Source organism: Bombus flavifrons, chromosome 10, assembly GCF_040668555.2.
Source record: "Bombus flavifrons isolate JBK064 chromosome 10, iyBomFlav1_principal, whole genome shotgun sequence".
Taxonomy (NCBI): domain Eukaryota; kingdom Metazoa; phylum Arthropoda; class Insecta; order Hymenoptera; family Apidae; genus Bombus; species Bombus flavifrons.
This window is the reverse complement of record NC_138451.1, coordinates 6,544,219-6,558,454: the sequence shown is the minus strand read 5'-3', so window position 1 is coordinate 6,558,454 and position 14,236 is coordinate 6,544,219. Positions and strand designations below refer to the sequence as shown.

Genomic DNA, 14,236 nt, shown 5'->3' with positions numbered 1-14,236 from the left:
TCTATACTTCCTACGGAAACTCTGCAGTTTCGTCTAGTAATGGTTCTCTCATTTGTAAAATACCGTGTTAAACAATCCTTATCCAGCCATGTTTATGGCAGTAAGGAAGAAAATCCTGTGGTCGAGCGGTTTAAAAAGCTAAGACCCAAAGCGGATTATGTCGATTCTCAGCTAGAGTATGAACAAGCTTACGCCACTATTCGCGATGACGGATGGTACCCGAGGTGAAACCCTTTCCGTGTCCGTTTCAACACGCGAGAACAGGGAATTATCTGGCCTACCTTTCGGCTGGTCATAAACTTTTACTGCGTTTTCTGGTCAGTGCGGTTTTTTGGATCTGCCTACCGAAAGAAAGGTGAAAGGGTTGTTGTCTTGCGGATTAAAAGGGACGTTGGTGCCATGCCTCGTTAAGAACTCACTACAGAAGGGTTGCATGGTACGATTTAGTCGAGAAAGGTCCGCGTAAATCCGTAAATGACATATTACCATAGAACCTTTGTACTTATGAAGTCCCTAAAGAACAATCTATTATGACCCGTCACGGTAAATCTTTGCTCGAACAGTTTTAAGTTTCGTAGACTATGGACAAAATGCATCTTAGTTGATTCTCGTCGATTTGATTTTGTCTTCTATTCTTTCTCTCTAGTTAGTTATTTCTCTTACTTATTCAGTTAGTTCTCTCTAATTAGTTATTTATGATCGATGCTATTGGTTTTAAGGAAAGTTGACGTATATTTGAAGGTAGTTGAAACAGTTGAATAAACAAAATAGCATAAAAATTGGAGAAAAACAAGGATGGCATACAACGTTATGCATTATTTATGTTAAGTTGGTAAACGTCTGTAGATAACACTTAGAATTTTATAGAAGCGGAGCAGGTACCATCTTCAGGTAGTATCTTGAAGCTTGGAAAGGTGGTACTGAAAGTAAATTCGAAGCAGTTAGAAGAAGTTACCGACCATAGGACAGCGGACGGCACAAGATTACGGCATAAAGCAGATAATATATATTTTCGATTTTTATTATAGAATACACAGATGTATGTACAGTAGATGAGATACAAAATAAATATCTCATAATGAAATGTTATACTCTACGAAGACTCTAGGAACACAAAAGGTACCTTACTAAATATAATTTCCAACGTTACCGATCTAGCACGAAGTAAGATTATATTCGCGGTTAAAACTACAATGAAATCTAACTATGAAATTACAAGATAGACAGAATTAATTTTTACCTATTTCGATGCATCTCCATTGTTTTAAATTTTTGAAATTTGAAATTTCCTGATCCCTTCTGCCATTTTCTTTGTTCTTATTCATATAAAGAAACTGGAATGTGATATTATATCGGGTATCATATAGTATAAGAATATGAGCCTTCTATTCATAGGAAAATGATTCTTGAACTAAACTCAAATTGTAAAAAATTTAATTGTAATATTTAAATTATTAATATTTAATATTTAATTGTACAAATTCAATGAGATATAATTAATTGACAATAAACGGGACTTAATTATTTCGCAATAATTACTTGATTTCTTTTAGTAATTTTCTTTAACCCATATCATTCCACTCCAAAGCCTTTGATGTTAGTTGAGATGATATTAAATATTCATCAATAACTGATACTTTGTACATGTGACAAATTCTGCATCAAACTTGTTCATTGGATTAGTATTAAAAAAGTTACAATGCAGCTCGCTGATGTATAATACCTGTATAATTTAGTTAACTGCATCAAGTGATCGAGGAACAGAAACCTCCAAGAAGTTCCAGTGATGGAGTTTCAGACATTTCAAAGACGCAACAATACTTTACAAAACGCGATTATTTGCGTTACGTGTTTTACAATACTAACCAAAAAGTTATTCAAATGATCGCGATGGAAAAGTACCACAACATTAATTTTCAAATGAATTCAATAAATGTTACCATTTCTAAATCAATAAAAAACTACTTCGATTGGTCAAAACACTCAAAAATCGTAATGCTATAAAGTTACTTGCAAATTACATCTTTCTAACTGAAATAAAACAAACATTCTTATATTGTACCAAATATTGTTCTTTAAAAAACAATAGCAATTAATAGTAAAAAATACTATGAATAATCCCGATATTGTATAATTCAATGTAACACTAATTCAATCCGTTTTTAATATTCCTTCGCAACACTAACTCAAACTGAAATCGCCGTTTATTCTCAGCTCTAATTCAAAATACGAAATGTACTAGTTTGCAATTCAAACCTTACTTAGAAATAATTACTCGCAATACTAATAAAAAATCGCGATCTGCCCAAGATGATGATAGACCGACATACACATTGGTCAAGAAATAGCTACTATTATACTATATATATATATTGTTGAAGTGGTCACCACTTATAAGAAAACTCTGGTCTTTTTAATTTCTCAAGCACTGAAGCCATCGACAGCGCGTAGACAAAAGATTGCGATGAAGTCATACCATAAACAGTAGACAAGCGACGTTGACTTCGGGGTTTCCAGTTATTGGGTAACACAGCTAGCGTGCGGATCTGGACCAGCTCAAATTGTATTCTTATTTATAATTACACTTATATTTAAATATATTTTCTGCCTTACAATTTATCCACTAGTTTTCTCTAATTACACATCGAATAACCTCAACATATATATAGTATAATAGTAGTTATTTCTATATATATATATACTATATATACTATAGAGACAAAGTAGTGACAAGAATAACTTGCAATGCTCTGCAGTGAAGATCGAAGAAAAACTTCTACGAATTAAGTTAATAATTTATAACATTTAAATCATTACTTGTTGGACACCGTTGGACAACGAGGGACTCCGTTGGTCGACGAGGGACACCGTTGGTCGACGAGGGAGTTCGTTGGACAACGAGGGACACCGTTGGTCAACGCGGGACACCGTTGGACAACGCGGGACACCGTTGGACAACGCGGGACACCGTTGGACATCGTTGGACACCGTTGGATACCGTTGGACACCGTTGGACACTGTTGGACACCGTTTGACAACGAGAGACACCGTTGGACAACGAGGGACACCGTTGGACACCGTTGGACACCGTTGGACACCGTTGGACACCGTTGGACACCGTTGGACACCGTTGGACACCGTTGGACACCGTTGGACACCGTTGGACACCGTTGGACACCGTTGGACACCGTTGGACACCGTTGGACACCGTTTGACAACGAGGGACACCGTTGGACAACGAGGGACACCGTTGGACACCATTAGACAACGAGGGATTCCGTTGGACTACGAGGGACATCGTTGGACGACGAGGGACACCGTTGGACGACGAGGGACACCGTTGGACAACGAGGGACACCGTTGGACACCGTGGAATGTGTGCGCTTTTACCTTAATTATTCATAAGATAGATACATATGTTAAGTGCATTGTGAGCCCATTCTGTATCGATATTTATCCATCTTGGAACGAAAAATGAAAATGTCGTCTGTCTTGATTCCCTCGCTTACAACACAGGAAAAATTGTTCCCGCGATTTATCGGTTCGCGATTACTCAGTTCTTTCAATCTGTTGCGTGGCGTACTCGCTCGCGCGTATTTCGGGTGCGTGCGGCTCAACGCGCACTAGATAACTCTTTGGATTCGTAAGTCGGACCAAGGACAAACCTCTGTCTAGGTGACTACGTGAGGACTGTTCGACGTTTGCATCGGATAGCGGGAGTTGTCCTCACGCCGGTGATGCTTGCGAATCTATAGGAGATTCAGTCGTGGATATGCAGTCCTGTCCGATTAGTACTTCGGTACTCGGTCAGGGACCTGCAATTTCACGTTCTCCGTAATCCTGTTTGGCCCCGCGGGGGTAGATCCCACTGTTCAGTTGGGGCCATGCCTTTGTAATCCTGTTCAGCGGTCCTTCTCCGGGTTCCACTTGTTCAGTTGGAGTGTGTTAAGTTGCCGGCCTATATGCTGGATCCACGGCTGGATCACCAGTAGATCACTGGCATCATCGGTCGGCGCCATCGACCGCGACTCGTGTAAGTTTCGAACGGCGAAACAGGAATCGAGTTACGGTCAATTCTTGGGCTTTCCGCTGAACCTCGGGGTTATCTCGTGTACGGGGGTGCGTCGCGTAGGTTTGTTAGTTCTTTCGAGAGATCGCGATCTCGTCCGTTTCGGGACAGTGTCAGTAGCTTCATTTTCTTCTTTTCGTTCCAAGTTAGATAAATGTGTCTTTGATACCGAATGCTGCCAATAGGGATGCGAATTATTGTATAATATTTGTACTGATCGATGTAACCGTTGTGTGGGAGATGAATGTTGCGTTGTGTGGGAGATAGATGTTGCATTACGTATGCTTTGTTCTACGTTTGTAAAGATTCGTGTAACTGCTGCGTAGGAGATAGGTGTTTCGCGGTTAGGCTACGAAATGACTATCTCTTTACGCAGGCCCATGGTCAAGTAGAGTCAAAACTCGACGTTCTGCCAATAGGTTGAATGTCGAGATCGATGTGTGGTGTTAAATAACCCATGGGCGGGTCTCGTGCGTAGTCACCTCCTCGTGGTGAGACCTGGTAATTGGCATCGTTTTCCAAAAATTAATCAGTTGTTTAATCTTTGGAAAACGATACCAAGCCAAGAACTACGCAACATTCCAGTTTGGATCACCAAAAGCCTCTAAAAGCATTTTGGATGATCTAGACTGGACTGCACTATTAATTTATAACATTTAAGCCATTAATTTACAATATTTAAGTCATGAATTTACAACATTTAGGCCACTAATTCATAACATTTAAGCTATTAATTTTTACATTTAAACCATTAATTCCTTACACTCAAACTATTAATTTATAACACTTAAGCTATTAATTTATAACATTTAAGCAAATAATTAACAACGATTAAACTATTAATTTATAACAATTGAAACATTAATTGACAACATTTAAAACATTAATTTACAAGAATCAAACAATTCTTCCAGGAATCAATAAGTCTCTCCCTAATAGCCTAATAGATCGACAGATATAACGAAGAAATACCTAACCGTGATTACAGCCAATTAGATCATATTATTCGCTACATAATTAATAACTGTATCACGTACAGCGATGCAGGCGGTATTGATGAAATAAAGCCATTTTATGTTACAACTATAACGAGTAAATTTACTCGTTTAACTTGAGAGGAATTAAAAAGGTACCTGACTATTAAGTAAGCATTAAATAAGAATTTTAAATATCGCAGACAGTGATGTAGGTGTTATTCAAGAAACAAGAACATTTTATTTCGTAATTAGCACGAGTAAATGAACAAATATCGATAATATAATATAATGCAAAATATGAATTTTATCTGTCTGATTATTGAATACCTTAACTTATTTCACAGTAACGTCATCGACTGTAGTTAGGCTTTTTTCCCTTTTTGTTTAAACTAATTGATAGTCGAAAACTAGTATCAAAGAAGTGTGAATTTAGTCTTAGTTTGTAGAAACTATTAAAATGATAAAAATAGATATCGTATTAAATCGCTAAAGACGCCAATTTACGATAAAAATTAAGAAATTGTTCAATATGATTTTGTTATAATAGGAAAACCGTCGATTGCAATGTCAAAAGATCGTTACCGTTTGATTGACATCTCGTCACCTTGTCAAGGTATATAAGGAACACGGAAGTCGCGCGCGAGTTCTTTTGTGCACGAACTTCCGGAGAGTGAACATCGAAGAAGAAGTTAAATAAAAGGTAAATAAAAAAAATATCAAATAATAACATTGAAGCCAGTAATTTGTAACGTCTAAACCATTAATTTACAACACTTAAGCTATTAATTTATAACATTTAAGCAATTAATTTCTAACATTTAACCTATTAATTTATTACATATAAGCCATTAATTTATAACATTTAAGCTATTAATTTATAACATTTAAGCTATTAATTTATAACATTTAAACTGTTATTTTATACATTTAAACTATTAATTTATTACATATAAGCTATTAATTTATAACATTTAAGCTATTAATTTACAACATTTAAACTGTTATTTTATACATTTAAGCCATTAATTTCTAACATTTAAACTATTAATTTATAACATTCAAGCCATTAATTTATAACATTTAAGCAAATAATTTCTAACATCTAAATTATTAATTTATTACATATAAGCCATTAATTTACAACATTTAAGCTATTAATTTATAACATTTAAACCATTAATTTGTAACTCTACATTCATTGATTTAAATCAGTACCATCAATTCGTAGTGAGTGAATTAATGATTTATTTTGTTTTATTTTATTAACGAAATCTTTCAGGTCTAGGTCTAGCATTATTTTTTAATTTTAAATACAGTACTTAATTTCTCATTTCACTATTTTGTATAAAAGCAGCGGTAACACAGAGCGTAATTTTAAGATGTAATTTTCCATGTCTGCTAAAAACCAAGAAAACAACATCATATTCATCGAATCAAGGAAGCAAGTGTAGTTTAACCGAAGGCAACGACATCTTATTTGTAGCTGCACATGAGTCAGAGGACATTTCAAAACATGTTGTAGTTTTGCCTCGGAGTATCAACACCGTTAGGTTACAAGTAATGTAAGAACAAATAAACTCCGGGCGAAACAACGTCGCCGCGATAATGTCGCTTTATTATAAAATAATTTTACATCTCTGCTTCCAATGCTTAAAAACTGTTTATGTAAATGGGACCCGATCGTAGTTACCTCCTCGTGGTGGGTCCCGGTAATTGGTATCGTTTTCCAAATAATAATACACCAAGTACTATTTTGAATATTAGTATTATTATTTGAAAACGATATCAAGCTAAAAACTACTTGAGTATAGTCTGGTCTTGATCATCCAAAATAGTTTTGGTGATCTAGACTGGACTAATAACCCCCCGCGGGGGCACCGTGGGACATCGTGGGACATCGCAGGACACCGTGGGATGCGAGCGTTTTAGCCTTAATTAATCATAAGATAGATACCTATGTTATGTGCATTGTAAGCTCATTCTGTACAAAGATACTTATCTATCTTGGAACGAAAAATAAAGATCTCGTCTCTCTTGATCCCCTCGCTTACCACACTGAAAAAATTGTCCCGCGATATATCGGTTCACGGTCGCTCAGTTCTTTCAAACCGTAACGTGACGTACTCGCTCGCGCGTATTCCGGGTACGTGCGGGTCAACGTGCACTGGACAAATCTTTGGATTCGTAAGTCGCCCCATGCACACCTCTGTGGTTAGTAACTGCTCGAAAACTGCCCGTCGTTTGCCTCGAATCACGGGAGTTGTCATCGCACTGGTGATACCTGCGATCCGCAATACTGTCCGATTGGTACTTCGGTACTCGGACAGAGACCTGCGTTTCACGTTCTCCGTAATCCTGTTCAAGTGGCGATCTCGCGGGGGTGGACCCCACTGTTCAGTTGTGGCCTTGCCTTCGTAATCCTGTTCAGCGGTCCCTCCCCGGGTTCTCACTTGTTTCAGTTGGAGTGTGTTAAATTGCAGGCCTGTTTGCTGGGTCACTAGTATCATCGGTCGGTGCCATCGACCGTGATAAGATCCAGACGACTTGACAGGAATCGAGAGAAGGTCAATGCTTGGGCTTTCCGCTGAACCTCAGAGTTATCTGGTACACGGGAGTACGTCGCGTAGGTTTGTTAGTTCTTTCGAGAGATCGCGATCTCGTTCGTTTCGGGCGCGCCGCGATTTTTTCCTTTATCATCTGATTCATCGGGCATCTTCTTGTTTTCCTATTTTTAAGGGAAACTTATTGAAATCACGTTAGAGTTTATAACTTTTCAATATCTTCAATATCTTATAGTGTCGCAAAAGTAGAACGTTAAACAGTTTAGTACAGCGACTCGTATGTCCCTTCTGCAAGACACGAAATGGTATATACAGTGTCAGTAGCTTCATTTTCTTCTTTTCGTTCCAAGTTAGATAAATGTGTCTTTGATACCGAATGCTGCCAATAGGGATGCGAATTATTGTATAATATTTGTACTGATCGATGTAACCGTTGTGTGGGAGATAGATGTTGCGTTACGTATGCTTTGTTCTACGTTTGTAAAGATTCATGTAAGCGCTGCGTTGGAGATATGTGTTTCGCAGTTAGACTACGAAACAACTATTTCTTTACGCAGGCCCATGGTCAAGTAGAGTCAAAACTCGTCATTCTGCCAGTAGGTTGAATGTCGAGATCGATGTGTAGTGTTAAATAACCCATGGGCGGGTCTCGTGCGTAGTCACCTCCTCGTGGTGAGACCTGGTAATTGGCATCGTTTCTCAAAAATTAATCAGTTGATTAATCTTTGGAAAACGATACCAAGCCAAGAACTACGCTCCAGTGCAATTTGGATCACCAAAAGGCACTAAGAGAATTTTGGATGATCCAGACTGGACTGCATCGTGGGACACCGCGGGATATGTCTTGACTATGTCAAGTCCATCGTGATTCCATCCCGTACAATGATACTTATCTGACTTGAAACGAAATATAAAAATGTATTCTTCTTTTCCACTGAATCTTGAAATTATTTTGTGCACGGGAGTGCGACACGTGGGTCCATTGATTCTTTTGAAAAATAGCGAACTCGTTTATTCGTGCCGCGATTATTATTTTATTCTCTGATCGATAGTGGTTTCTCTGTCGCTTCTTCCTGCATACTTTGAAGTGAAATTTCAAGCATCTCGGAGTTTACAATTTTTCGATATTTTCAAAAGTTTAATGTCGCGAAAATAGAATGTTCAAAACAGTTTAATACAACAACTCGTTCCTTGTTCCTTTCGCAAGACACGAAATTGTATATACAGTGCCAGTAGCTTTATTTTCTTTCTCTCGTTCCAAGTTAGACAAATGTGTCTTTGATACCGAATGCTGCCAGTAGGGCTACGAATTATTGTACGATGTTTATAATGTTCGATGTAATCATTGTGTAGGATGTAAACATTGCGTCTATACATGCTTTGTTTGAAATTTGGAAAGATTCGTGTAAGCGCTGCGTAGAAGATGAATGTTTTTGTTGATGTTTACATTTTTTTGTAGATCGTTAACTGTGTACCTGATTGTGTCACCGGCTCGTGCGTCCCCTCCCCTTCCCCCACCACTTTGGAAGATGCATAGCGAAATTAAGGTACAAGAAGTCATTCAGCCGTCTGATTTCGTACCGATAATGTGGATCGCGTTGTGTCAGGTTTGTAACGTATTTTAATTGGTGGTGTCGGTTCTTTATTGTTATCATTACTATATGTTTTGTACTATTCATTATTATATCTTTTACCATCGTCTATATCTCGTTATTAATATCGTTTGATTAATACACATTTGAGTTTGATTGTGTTTTCATTTAATTATTTTTACATTTGTTTTAACTTGTAGTTATTCTTTGTGCAAGTTATTGATCGATAGCAGGGATAATATAGAAGTAACTGAAATATCAATATGTGGACGCAACGAAGATTAATGATCAATCCGATGAATTTTCATGGAAATTTGGTAGTGTTTAATTTATTTTAACCAAGACAGCTGTGTATGAACAATTCTGTTGCCTTGTTATACAAGCATGAATAACATTTGATATTCAATTTATATTTACTTTAAAATATATTTGATACATATTTCATTATGGATAATTTCGTAATTACTTGGAATACTGAGATGAAAGTAAATACGATTAAATAAATCATTGTTCTAGTTCGAACATATGAAATCATTCTTCTGTTCAAATGAACTTGTAACGAATTATTTTACTGTTTCAATGTAATTTGCGATATAGAATTCTTGATAATTTAATGATAGCTTCTTGTAGACAGTTTGAAACATAGAAATCTTAATAAAAATAGCTTTAACTTATTTCGATAGGCATTGTAACATTCACATATAGAATTCAAATTATTTTGGTATATTATGTGAATTTGCTACAGTTAACGTCATATACTTGCAAATTCGTAGCTTATATCTTTTTCATAGAGGTGGCGCGCTAGTAGACTCAACACGTCAAAGCAAAGTTTCGTGCGCATTTCTGTAGCATTCTTTAAGTATATTTAGTTGTGAACTTTTGAATTCTTGCAAATATTTTCGAATATTTATAACACGCGACTACAGTGTCGTAGTGCAGTGTATATTTCATATTCTAGTAACGAACATTTACAGTATAATTCTTGTAAATGATTGCATTGCATTCATGGTATTTGTAAACATTTGTTCAATATCGAAAAATATCTTATAATTTTCAACTAATATTTTTCATACGTATTCCAAATTCTTAATAACAATTTTTTAGGTGTAAAAAGAGTAGCAGTATTTTCTAAATAAACGTTCGATAGAAAAAAGAAGAAAGATACCGAAACGATATTTCGCTTCGTTTACACCCCCCCCCCCCCAGTCCGCCATTATACAACTTTATTTTTAGAGAATATTTGGGACCGAGCACAATGCGGTTTGCAGAGTCAGTGTTTGCTATGCAAAAGTATTTTTTAATACTTTCAAATCACGATAGTTTTGATGAAATTCAATCGAATAATCACACACGAAAGTAATAAAATTTTAAAAAAGAAATTTGTACGCGATATTAGAGTCTTTATATATACACTCTTTTTTTTTGAACATTCGTTTTCGGTATTAGAGTCAGAGCATCTCTTAAGAAGATAAAGCCTCTCCAGGAGCTCAAGAATGTAAGTAGTTTTATGTATTGTACTTCAATTTGCTCAGTTTTTTGTATTTTGTTTGAATTATTGTTAATTACAAAATAAAAGTGATCGATAATTTAAAAAGCTATAAAGGTTTTTTTTTAATTGAAATTAAGTCTTAAAGTGTTAACATTCAATTACAATAAAACTGTCTGATATGCATCAAAAGTCAGTGAATTCTCAATTTTTTGATTTACTTTTATATTAGAATTTCAATTTACACTACTTATTAAAGTTTATTAGAATTTCAGTCCTTATTATTGCTGAAGTTCCAAGTTTGTTATTATGTATTACCAATATTAATGATATCTTATGTTTTGTTATAGACATACCACTGCCTCAACTTCTTCATGTTCTTTTGGAATGTTCTAACAGTGACTCAAAAGCCAAGAATGTAAGTATTTTTACATATCGTACTTCAATTATGTCTATTCTGTATATTTTTCTTTGATCACTATCAATTAAGAAATACAATTTGATTGTAATTTGAGAGGTTAGGATCTGAGGTTATTCTTTTATTAAAATAATATAAGTGTTAATGTCTTAATACCGAATTATGAAACAAATAACTAACATATCTAAAAAATCATTAGATTCATTAGATTAATTTTTAAATTTTAAACTTTCATATTAGAGTTTCAGCTTTTATACTTATCAAAGTTTATTAGGATTTCAATCTTTATTATTACTAAAGTTACTAAAATTAATAAACCTCCATTTTTCATTATCTCCAACTTTTCAAATAATCAGCAATCACTCATTCTGTTTTGTTTTGTAACAGATTTTTCGCAACCTCCTTTTCCACCATTGACTTTCAACGTTTCCTGCCTGATGTTAGTCCCCCTGATGATATTCGCTAGGATAGCGCAGCATCCATGGTAACGTCTTCTGTTTCTCTGCTTCGAACGGTGACTCGCATGCATTTCCGTTCCTCCTGTCACTCAATCATGGCGTAGGATGAAAGGTCCGAATCGGCACGGGTGACTGGTTATATTACGTAGAATATTTTTGCGAGCATAGTGACCGCGGGTATTTTTTATACCTGTGAGTGGTAACACTAATTTTTTTGAATTTATTAGTTTAGGATAGGTCTTCTTGCACAGCGCGATTATAATAATTAGTCTTGTAATAATTAGTTTAAATATATACACTTGAGAATATATTCGTGTTATTTATAAATATGCATGTTAACATTCCGTATGAATATTTGCAAATGGCAAATATGTACACGAATATACTTGTTTGACATAAATATACTTGATCTTAAGCAATGAATTAATCGTGACAATATTAAGTCACGTTCGTTTATTTCACTTTGGCTAGAATTTAAAATGTAAGTTAAAATTTATTTTTTCCCGTACAAAAATGTATGAAATTTTACGTGCAAGAAGACACTTCACGACAGGCAAATTTTTTAATCAAAGCAATGATTTTAAACGTTGCTACTACATTTTCGAAAATACGCTTTAACGAAGAAATCGCCTCAGATTTTTTCTATCTTGGTAATACATTTGAAGTCAATTATTCTATTTGATTGAGTCTCAGTCTTTTTTCAATTAACGCTACCTTTTTTGCAATATTAAAATTTTCTTGAGATTTATTAAATTAATAAAGTAGAGTTAATCAGAAACGAAGTAGTAAAATATAAAATCAAAGAACGTTAGTCCGTTAAATAAAAATTACACAAACTAATCATCTTCTTAGATCAGGATTTTCAGATTTAACCCTTTCCGTACCAATTGTCAGGACCTCATTCATGTGCCCAGGTGCTACTTGAATGAGAGAAAGACATTGGGCACGATGATCACATTTAATGTAATAATTTCTCAGCGACTGACGATGTGTTAGTGTATCGTGCGCGACGTATTTCCCATATTGTATGTGTGTGTGTGTGTGGTTAGGCTGTGGAATTGCGTCGTTTTTTCCATTCACTACAACTTAAACTATTAAAAATGTCGAAACATATATCGATTCAATTTACGTCTCGATACAATTACAGTTTCTGATAATATCATTCACACGATTAAGTGTAATCACGCTCTTGATATTGCTATTAATTGCAATTATAATTCCAAGTTTACTTACATTTACTCAAACGATATAATTCCTCAGACGTGTTTTATCACGTTTTACGCAATGGTCATTAGTCTTCGTCAGTCGATTTCAGGAAAACGGTACGTACCTTAGAGCGTGCATGCTGTGTGTTAAACTCGGGTGTCGGAGGCGTCCCAAGACGTCCTCTCTAGTCTAGGACCTCTGCGCCCGAGCGTTTGTCTGAGAACCATGGAGCGAGTGTGTTGAGTGCCTGTTTTGCCATTTTTAAATATAACGCTAGGTAGGATAGGTAGTATACTTTCTGGTATGTCTGCTAATTATAAGTAGGTAGGGCCGGGCAGGTTGGCACAGTCTCTGATCGGGTAGGCGCGTTTTCGTATGGCCAACCTGTTTCTGGAAATCTAATTTGAAAAATCGACGGCGAAACTGGCACGGGTAGAGCATGCTCTCGTCTCTGGTTTTGCCTATCGATTTTTCGAATTTCGCGGTCGCGGTCGCGGGTGGGCTCGAAACGAACGTATATTGCTCGAGCACGCACATGCGAGTGGGCAACGATCACTGTTGTGATCGTTGGTCAGTCCATGTGCACTTCAATCAGCTTCCGCGGTTTATATTTTTATTTTATAATTTTTTTTTTGTTTGCGATTTAGAAGTCTCGAGCTTAGATTTAAGTTTCAGCGAGCATTGCCCCCGAAGAAAGAAGAGGCTGCCACTCAAGAAGGCAACTACTAATGGTTCCCCATCCTCTGGGTCATCCAGAACATGGGAAGTCATTATTGTTACTGCTTTGTCACTTATATATATTTATATTATATATATATACTTATATTATATATTTGTTACTCGCTTTTAGTATTTTTAGTAGTAGTAGTAGTTTTTGTTTTCTTGGCCGGTGTATATATCGGTCCATCGTCTCACTTGGCAAATCGCGATTTTTCTTATTAGTGCCGCGAGAGATTATTTACGGGTTGAATTAGAGTAGCGAAATAACATCGCGGCTTTTTATTAGTGTTGCAAGAGAATGATTACGGTTTGAATTTGAGTTGCGATAAAATGATAATCGCGTTTGCTTTAGAGTTGCGAATTACGATATCGCGATTGTATTTTTCAATTTCTATTATGAATTTTTAGAATTTCTTATAGAACTATACGTATCAGAATTTATCCTGTTTTCTATTGTTAAAAATTAGATTATAAAAATGTTAGTTTTCAATTAATTTTATAGTATTGCAAGTAGCAATATCAGAATATTTAAAGTAGCTTTTTCATATAGTAAATAGTAATTTTCATTAAATTCACTATAAAAGTTAGCGATGCGATATTGTTCCATCGCAAGTTCTACTTATTTCTCCTTTTAGCGTTGCGATAATGAATGATCGCGTTTTGTTAAGTAGAGTTGCGTTTACAAAATGCCCAAATCCTCCGACTGTATTTGTCGGAGACTGTTCTTGGATCACACGATACAGTTGCAA

At 35.8% G+C, this 14,236-nt stretch overlaps 1 long non-coding RNA gene across 1 annotated transcript; it reads left to right on the top strand.

Moving 5' to 3' along the window:
- Positions 1–9,417: 9,417 nt before the first annotated feature.
- Positions 9,418–11,102, top strand: LOC138184015 (uncharacterized). The gene is made up of 4 exons (XR_011174220.1): positions 9,418–10,207; positions 10,304–10,581; positions 10,646–10,694; positions 11,036–11,102. It is a non-coding gene; the product is annotated as an uncharacterized LOC138184015 (long non-coding RNA).
- The last annotated feature ends 3,134 nt before the right edge of the window (positions 11,103–14,236 follow it).